Below are 10,620 nucleotides of genomic sequence, written 5' to 3'. Positions count from 1 at the left end.
ATAACTGAAGGATTTTGGCTTTGAGAATAAGAAGTGAGTTTTCGGGATTTCGGCTTTTATGGCAATTGACTATGAAGGTTTTGTGGATGATGGGATCGATAGAGGAGGTGAGTAAGGTGATCAGAAGGTTTCAGCTAGAAGAAAAAGTAAAAAGGAAGAAAGAAAATGGAGGAAAAAGAGAGGAAGAAGAAATCAACACCAAGGAGAAGGAATTTACGTTTTCAGCTTTTGTGAAAACTCAGAAAGGATGAATGACGGTGAAAGCTTTCAGGTGGCTAACCCTAATTCTCCAAGACAGAAAAAGAAAAGAACCTAACCCTAATATCAACTAAAACAATCAGCCCAACCTCCCTAAGGCCCTTGCTGAAATTCACTTAAGTGATCACATGCCAGGCACATGCCTAAAAAAATAACAATATGCCTACCTTACAACTTGAACCCTGCACCTTTAATTCCTTCCCAGACGCCTTTTTTTTAGGAACTTAGTGGCTCCACCTTGCCACTTTACCAAGGCCTTATTTGTGTCCTATTTTACCACCTCAACTTTAAAAGCCCATATCGCCAGAACCCTCTCTCCCAAAATTAAATTTCAGGAATTGCCTCGAATTAAATTTACTCTTGGGCCTTTTTTTCCCACACCATAAACCCTTCGTAATTTATTTAATTACTAAACTAAACATACGAAATAATAATAACATCCAAATTATTCGGGCCATTTTCCACCTGAACCCAGACTCAAGGCCCAATACTTTCAGGGCCAAAAATCGGGGCGTTACAACTCTGCTCCCCTTAAAGAAATTTCATCCTCGAAGTTTTCAAACTATCAACTAACCGTATTACTCAAGTCAAACCACTATGCTTCTGCTTCGCACTCTAATTAAAAATAATTCTTAGTACGACCCTGAACATCTAATTACCAAAGTAAAGAAACATCTATCAAGAACGCATACAACTCGTAACACACACTTAAATAAAATAAGCTTGGCAATCTGAGCTCGATGCTCCTTGGAGTCACATCTAAAGCATGCTCCTGTCTTCCTATGGCATTCACCCAGATGATGCCCGTTGCAGTTCTTGTAGGTTGGAAAGTTTGGTTGTGTCTTAACATGCTTCACAGAACGAGGCTCAGTCTTCTGAGAGCTAGAATCCTTCCTCTTCTTACACTCCAAGCACCCTGCTTGAAGTGTTTCCCTAATTTCCTTAACCTTGGTCTCCAATACTTCTTCTACCACTTTCCTTACTAACTCGGTCAGTGCCTCAGTTCCAAGCTCCGAGTTACCGCTACCCGAAGTTGGCAGACTTCGCTTACCCTCAGAATCCATATCAACACTCTACATTATTAGCATGCATAACAATAACTACCAAGATCTCGATTCAAAAATTTCAGTATTTATACAAATGTCCTATGCATAAAGAGTATTTCAAAGTTCTTGTTTTTGCAGTATCGTATCCTAGTTACAGTCTCAGTCTTCTAAAGTTTTCAGTTTTCCCTACTATCTCAGTTTCTACAGTTTCAGCATTACCTTAACTATAGAATCATAGTAGGGACTCAGTACTATTTATAGTAGTATAACAATATTTCAGTACAGTACAAAATAAAAATACTTACAGACTTGGTGCTGGGGATTCAGTGTGCCACTTCTTCGGTTATTAAATTTCAAAAACCCAAAAAAACTTAAACCATTTTAAGATTGAACCTTAAAACATGTATACCTTGTAAAATATCTTTGAAAAGAATTTTCCAAAACTACTTCCAAAATACCCTTCTTGGGCCTAAGTTTAGCAAAGTTTTTCAAAAAACTTTTCGGACCTTGATCCACAGCCGTGTTGTTGTAACTAGCTCTGATACCACTAAATGTAACGCCCCAAACCCGGCCTAGACGTTACGACCGAATCTGGCGTGTCACATTGAAGTGTTATTAGAGAAGTCATGTTTTATCTAAAATCTTTCTTAGTGTTTAAAGAATATTTTCGTTTTAAATTAAAGTGAATGGAAGCTGCGCACCAGGTAGGACTCAAGAAAAGAGCAGGTGAGTCAATTAGACTGCTTAAGTACCTAGTTCTTCCATGATCCAATCCTAGACATGCACACATCCATTGCCATACTTTAAGCTTATTACTTGTCCACGAACAACAAATTAAGTTTAAGTCTATTTAAAATATTTATTTCCTTTGAAAACATTTACGTTGTAGAAGCTTTGCTTGGTTATCGTGATATTTTGAAAATAAGTAACTTTTATAAAACACGCCCTAGGGCTATCCAATTTTAAGGAATCAATTTAAGTGATGTGAATCTCAAGTTGAAACCGATTTAAGTAATTTAAAAACCCAAAATAAAAATAATAGAGCGGCCTTATTACAACTTTAACCAAAATAGAAATAATAAAAAATAAATGCGAAATTTAAAAGGAAGCTAATTGAAACTTATTTAAAAACCAGAAATTTAATCCTCGTGGCCACTCTGAATCATGCCCAGCTCCAAGTCCACCAACTAGGGATCACCTGCAAGGATGGAAGAGAAACGGGGTGCGTTTGGAAATCTCAGTGTGTATGGAAAACCCATCCAAAGCCCAAGTCAGCTCAAGCCCATTGGGCCTAAGCCTTATTTAGATAACAGCAGTCTTGGGCGAAGCCTTTTTAGAATACTGATGGCGGGCCTTAGCCCTTTTCAGATAACAAAGATGGCCCGTAGGCCCATTTCGAAACGAGCAGAACACGATCGTGTATGCAAGCCCAACCCACCTATAACCAACCGCTACACTCCACCGTACCAGCCTTCCACTCCATGTGGGAATAGCTCAACCCACCCAAATTTCTACACTCCACGATTCTGACATTCTTTGCTCGAGATATCGATAAGTTGAGGCAAAGCCTCCGATGAGGTGGACAAGCCACTTTCAAGACTTCCTCCATCAATAACCCGGTCCATGCATCGAATAATAATAACATGGCATGCAGTATATAGTAACAGTCAAACATGCATTCAGGTCAACCTTAACCCTAGTGGTATATCAGTAATTTTGCTCATAGGGGTAAATCTGTAAATTGTCCACCTATAAAGGTATTTCAGTAATTTTATCAGTTTTAAGGGTTCTCACGAATGTTACTGTCCTTACTAGCCCATTTGACATCGCAATAATTTATTCATCTCAATTTCACAACTTTAGCCATTGAGCCCTAAAATCCCAAATGGGCCTTACAGTGTCAATTAGCCATTTAAGCCCATTTAACTCAAGTTTTATGACCAGTTTACCAGTTTAAGCAGTTTCGATTCTTTAGTCTAACAGAACATACTTATTGCCTATTTTTTTATATTATATATTTTTATTTTTTTATTTATTAACTCTTATGAGCCCGTAAGCCCATTGGGCCCAATTTTAGCCTATCGAGGCCCAATTACCGAAGTGCACAAAATTTTACACACGACTAACTTACCACTTTGCAATTTTAGATCTAATGATTTCTAAACGTCTTGTGAGCACTCGCAAACTCACAAGCCCACAAAATACCAAAATTTCGGCATTTCCACTTTTGCCGAATTGAACTATGAGAGGGTGTTCGATATACACCTGTTTCGCGACGACTGCTACTGAGATCCCTTATGATGTCCTATAATTGATTACCACAATTCTTAGTTTGCAACCCAAAACAACCAATCCCAATATTCAGCAACCCATATTTGAACCATGCCCCTAAAGCCTTTGGAATCTTACCTTTTTGCAGAAAATCGATGACTAGATCTAAGTCTAGTTGTTCCAAAGATCCAAGCCTTCGATCAAACCTCTAGAAGACACTAATCACCAAAAGAAATCACCGGTTAAAGACCCCTAAAGCCTTATGCCCAAATCGACAGCCTCCCTAGATTTTAGGGACTTCAGCTTTTCTAAATTGTAAAATAAGACTAGATCTGAGGTGATGAGCACTTAGCACTTATTCCTCTTTGACTTATACGTAGATCTGATGCAGATCTATCCTCTAAACGATAGTAGAACTCGAATCCAGGCGATTTGAAGTTTCGGCTATAAGTCCCTAAATCTATGGTATTTCGGCTTTTTAAAAGAAGAAGAAGATGACGATTTGAGGCTATAACTTTGAAGTAATGTTGTCGAAAGATACTAAGTGTTTAGAGAAATGAAAGTTGATCAAAAAGAACAAAAATAACTGAAGGATTTTGGCTTTGAGAAATCGGCACAAGAAGTGAGTTTTCGGGATTTCAGCTTTTATGGCAATTGACTATGGAGGTTTTGTGGAGGATGGAATCGATAGAGGAGGTGAGTAAGGTCATCAGGAGGTTTCAGCTAGAAGAAAAAGCAAAAAGGAAGAAATAAAATGGAGTAAAAAAAGAGGAAGAAGAAATCGGCACCAAGGAGAAGGAATTTGCGTTTTCGGCTTTTGTGAGAACTCAGAAAGGATGAATGATAGTGAAAGCTTTCAGGTGGCTAACCCTAATTCTCCAAGACAGCAAAAGAAAAGAACCTAACCCTAATATCAACTAAAATAATCGGCCCAACATCACTAAGGCCGTTGTCGAAATTCACTTAAGCGATCACATGCCCGACACATGCCTAAAAAAATAACAATATGCCTACCTTGCAACTTGAACCCTGGACCCTTAATTCCTTCCCAGACGGCTTTTTTTTAGGAACTTAGTGGCGCCACCTTACCACTTTACCAAGGCCTTATTTGTGTCCTATTTTACCACCTCAACTTTAAAAGCCCATATCCCCAGAACCCTCTCTTCCAAAATTAAAATTCAGGAATTGCCTCGAATTAAATTTACTCTTGGTCCTTTTTTTCCCATACCATAAACCCTTCGTAATTTATTTAATTACTAAACTAAACATACAAAATAATAATAACATCCAAATTATTTGGGCCATTTTCCACCCGAACCCAGACTCAAGGCCCAATACTTCCAGGCCTAAAAATCGGGGCGTTACACACCTGTTATAGGGTTGTAACTGAAACGCTTCTAAGATCAATGCACCTATGATTAACAACAATCCCTCATTAGTCTAAAACCATCGTTAATCCGTACCACAATATCGAAAAGGATTCGTTCGATCCACTGTCGCTTACCAAACCAACAATCGCAGATCCTTACTAACTTAACACTCATGTACCACTCCAAAACTTCGACCTTCATAAGAAACATTCGATCGATTCATAAGTATTTAAAGTCCAAGAAAAACACATCTCATTTAAAGCTTCTCAGATACGTCCTAGAACACTTAACCACTGAAGCAGACATGCATTTGTGTCACTATCTTGTATTTATGTGTAGTCTTCTAACTGCACCCATACTCAAGACCTAATACTTCTAGGCCAAAACTTCGGGTTGTTACAATTCACCCCTCCTTAAAGAAATTTCGTCCCCGAAATTTCCAACTATCAGATTAGTTGCAAAACACAGACTACACTACTATGCTCCCACTGTGCACTCTAATTCCAAAACACTACTACATTTAACCCGACGTTTCAAGTACAGTACGTGTCATATAGGAATGCATAGACCCAACATCAATTAGTACAGAGTAAGGTACATTATGGATAAAGAACGTACTCGCATCAACATTTGTGGTGTCTCCGTCCTCTCGGTAACGTGCAACATAAACCAGTGTTGGCTGCCTTGCCTCAGTATAACCAGCACCTCTGCCCTCCACTCCACGACCATGGCCCAAACCATTTCCACCCCTACCCTGAACATTGCCCCTCGGTGACCGCTGAACAGTATCCGTACCAGTAGCTTGAATCTGATCAAGCCTCCGTAGACAATCTCTGATATGGTGCTCCAAAGATCCGCACCTAAAACATGCCCCAATCCTTCGCCAGCACTCGCCTTGATGACACCTCCCATAATCAGCATAGGGCTGCGGTCCAGTAACAGCAACAGGGGCCTCAACTCTGATCGGCCCATCAACTTTGGGCTTTTTTTGAGGCTTCATTAATGAACTCAAGGGTTCTGAATCCCTCTTGTTCCTACCCCTTTCCTTTCTGCAGTTCTGGTGCTCAGCGCGCTTCACTCCTCGGCGATCTTCGCCTTTTCTGCCAAAGCAACAAAATCTCACTCCCTCTGTAGAGCTATTAAAACCCGTAGACTATCTTTGAGGTAGTATTCGAAATGAACGCAGTGCTCATATTCAGTTGCCACCATCCCCCGCGTATAGCGGCTAAGTCGCAAAAATTTAGCTTCGTACTCAGCCATTGTCTTATCTCCCTGAGTTAAATTCAGAAATTCCCTCCTATGGGCATCCACATAGCTGGCACCCATAAATTTAGCCTGGAAAGTAGTCTTGAAAAACTCCCAGGTCAAATAATTGGCTTGAGTGCCTTCTTTGACAGTAAGCCACCACTGGTAAGCCTCGTCTCTCAGTAATGATATTACACCCTTTAGTTTCTGTTCGCGAGTGCAGTTGAGGTCATCCATGATTCTCTCTGTAGCCTTGGTCCAATATTCAGCCACACTAGGGCCACTCAAGCAATACCCCTGAATACCTCAGCCCCATTACACCTGAGTCATTCTGTAATCGGCCCATGGGCCACAGTGCCATTACTAGGCCCAACGACCCTTTCCAGAATCTTCAACATCGCTTGGGACAATATGTCATCTCCAGCCACTCGATTTTGAGACCCCATCCCAGTCATAGGTAAAGTTGGTGCCTTTCTAGCTTCCTCATTAGGCTGGTGTCCGGCTGACAAAGACTCAGCCTGAGCACTCCCGACCTCTCTGACCTCTTCCACGAGTACCTTTGGTGCTCATTATCGAATGCGCTTAGTCTGCATTAACGGTTTTATACCGGTCAATTTATTATTCCAAGATTTATTACGATATCTTATGAACAATATTATCTCAGAGTTTGTTTTTGCAGTTCGCGATCTCGCTACGGTTCATAGTTTACTCTAGCTAAAGAGTTTGGTATAGTTTTACTACCCTAAGTAGTCTCGATAATAACGTTTCAAAGATAAACAAATCGAAGACTTACGAGATTGACACGGAGACTTGGTCTACCACTCTTTCAATAAAATATTTCTGAATTATATCAATCACTTTAAACCATTTGAAACAATTCTATTAGAATTTTCACATTTTTGTAAAAGCCCAAAAATCCACAGTCGAGTTTTGCAAACTGGCTCTGATACCACTAAATATAACACCCCAAACCCGAGCTGGACATTATGGTCGAATCTGGTGATATCACATTGAAGTATTTTTCGTAAAGGATGAAATCGTTTGAAAAGCCCAATGTTTATTTAGCTCTTTGTGTGAACTAGAAAATGATTTTAAAATTTGCGTCACTATCAAAAAGTATTCACATTAAAACTTATTAATTCAAAAATATCATTTATCACGGAAGCTTTTGAAACGGTTTTGCGTATTCGTGGTATTTTGGTAAATCATGCATATCTTTTGAAAACCCGCATCCTACTACTAGCAGATATAAACCAAAAATAAATAAACCCCGAAAATTAAAAAAAATTATTGTGGCCTTATTACATAATGAAACTTAAAATAAAATCTTAATTATAATATTAAAAGAAACTTCGTTGAGTGGCCACCTCTGAGTCCTCCGTTGCCTCGATCCATCTAAGCATGGGGATTTCCTGCATAGTTAACAGATGGGTAAGTTTACGAAAACTCGGTGTGTGAATTCCCATAAAAGCATATAGTCAGAGTGAACATAATTTGGACCTAAGCCCTCAGTTTTAGTTAGGGGCCTTAGCCCTTCTTTCAGTAGCAGTAAATATCTGGGCTTGAGCCCATTACAGTATCAATGGCAGTCTGGGCCTTAGCCCATTTCAGTACAGTATGCAAACACAGAATCCTACTCAATCCATCTGCACCATCTCTGTACCATCCCTGCACACCATGTGGGGATAAAATTAACCCACCCAACCCTACATACCAAGTCGTACTAGTTACGGCACTAAAACAGTATTTGCAACAGAGCTGCCAGTAATAGGCTTATAGCCTTTCATTACACTTCCTCCAAAATCATATATACCACCCCATGCAATGCAACATGACATAAATTCACATATAGTAAAAATAAGGGTCCAGGTACACTTACCGGCCCAACAATAGGTCTACAGTCATCTTGGGCGACCCATGCAACCTTAACAGTCAATCGATGATAGTGGGCCCATACTACGGGCCCATATGGGCCCACACACTTGTATGGCCCACAAAGCCCAAATTGGCCTTAGCCATGTGGTTTACACAACCTAGCCCAATAGTAACCACACTTTTATGTGATTGATTCTATATGGGGCCCATAGGCCATTGGGCCTACATGGCCCAGTTCGGCCTAAAATGGCCTATTATTGTTTCGCCCATGAAGACGCTTGTGACATCCCAAAATTGACCATAGTCGGGAAGTGGTTTCGGGACCGCTAAACCGAGTCACCGACATGTTCGAACGTAATATTTATTGTCTAGAATATGTGAAAATGCATGTGTGAATTTTGAATTCTTTGATTTAGTTAATTTGATTGTGAATTGAAAGAAAAAGGACTCATGTGAAAGGATTTAAATAGATGTGGCTAATTTTAAGAGATTAATAAAAGGATGAAGTAAAATAAATGGTCTTGCATGTCAAATAGCCCATTCCTAAGGGTAGTGGCCGGCCATGTCAAGAGTGATGGGCAAGGAAAACATGTTTCAAACATGTTTAGCTAATGGATTATGCTTGAAAGAATAAAGAAATGAAATTGAAAAAAAATAGGGATATGATGAAAACAAAAGAAAAAAAAGTGTTCATTCTCTCATTTTCTCCTTGCTTGGCGAATATACTAAGAAGAAAGGGGAAAAATCTTGAGAAAATCAGCCATGGGAGCTTACTAGACTAAGGTGTTTTGATACAAGAAGGTATGTTTTTATGCCACTCTTGAAAATGCATGCATGATTTGGAGGATTGGTTCAAAATTTTCCTTGAATCTCAAATCGAAACTAAGTTGTTAGGTGAGTTAAATTTCGGCCATGCATGTTGTCTTCCTTGGTGAGTGTTTTGATGTTATTGTGATGAAAGCATGGAGATGAGTGAGTTCGAATGTTTAACAAAAAGGAAATTTTGTGCCACTGAGTTCTTGTTGTTATGTGTGTGTGTGCATGAGTATTTGGCCATGCTATAGAATTTATGTTGCAAAATGATTAATGCTTAATGAGATGTATAATAGTACTTGTGAATGAGCTTGAGAGTATTTAAACAATTAGACATGAAAAGGGTGGTAATGAGGCTGAAAAATTGTTGGATGGTTAATTGGGTAAGGAATGAACCATTCGGCCATATGGGGTATAAATGGGCATAGGTGTTAAATACCTTGTATTGGAAACTTTGATAAATAAGTAGCAATAAATTAAGATGAGATTGAGTAAATTTTCAGCTTAGTTGTGTTAAGTATTCGGCAATAACCATAATAATGCATGTGAATGCCGTATGTTTGTGTTTGATGGAGAGGTAAATTGTTTGATTTAGCTCAAGAGCAAAGGGAACTAGATTGGACAAAGGAAAGGAGAAAGCAAACGAGTAGCCGATTTGGAACCGTTCTACCCCAAACAAAGTAAGTCATTAAGCACATATGTTTGATATTGCTTAAATGATTGGAAAATCTATGCAATTGTGTTTAATGGAATGCTATGTATGTATAAATGAAATTGTATGTGTATGGAGTGAGGATAATTGTTGAATGTAAAAGAAATAGTGGAATGTGTAGAAAGTTTGCTTTCGGCACTATGTGTCTTGAACAATACGTGTGTATGGTGACGAGATTGGCACTAAGTGTGCGTCTTTGGAAATATATGGCACTAAGTGTGCGTCTTTGGAAATATAAGGCACTAAGTGTGCATGTTGGAAAAATATGACACTCGTGTGCAAGTTTGGAAAAATACTGACCTTTGGGTGTGCGAGCTCGAAGGGTATGGCACCGTGTGTGCGGGCTTAAATTGCGTGGCACTAAGTGTGCGAAATCGAGTAGTAAGCACGTGTGTGCGTACTCTATATATATGGAGGTGTGTCTCCATTGAATTGAGTATGGACAGCGGATCGGGTAAGTACCTCGAGCTCATGACGAATAGAGAATACGTTCATGCTTGGGTTTGAATTTGGTAAGCCTTAAATCTATGTGATGATTGAAATTGTATGGTTGTGCTGGAAAATGAGTTAATGTGTAAAAATGTTTCGATTATCTTGTTGTGTAGAATATGAAATGTGGATGTATGACTTGGTACGAGATTGGACCGAAAGGTCCGAGGTATTATGGTATAGATTCGATATGGATGAGTACCTAGCCTCGTTTGTTGTACATGTTGTAGTAACTTTATCAGTGGATTGATGAATGCTTATGACTTCTTGAGTTGTAAACTCACTCGGTGTTTTCTTGTCACCCATTTTAGGTCTCTCGGACTCGTATTGTTTGCGTGATCGGGACCGTCGTTGAAATCATCACACCGGCTGAAATCTTGTGGTATTGTTTTCGTTGTTGAAGAACATTTGGCATGTATAGGCTATTATATTTTGTCGAATTGTGGGTTGTAAACTTTAAGCCATGTGAAAATGGCCTATGTGGTCGCAAGTGGGATGCTAGAACCTATAGCCACGAGTCTTAGAAACTCTAATTTTGATA

The sequence above is a fragment of the Gossypium arboreum genome, chromosome 13 (assembly GCF_025698485.1).
Source record: "Gossypium arboreum isolate Shixiya-1 chromosome 13, ASM2569848v2, whole genome shotgun sequence".
Lineage (NCBI taxonomy): Eukaryota > Viridiplantae > Streptophyta > Magnoliopsida > Malvales > Malvaceae > Gossypium > Gossypium arboreum.
Note: the sequence above shows the minus strand (reverse complement) of the source record.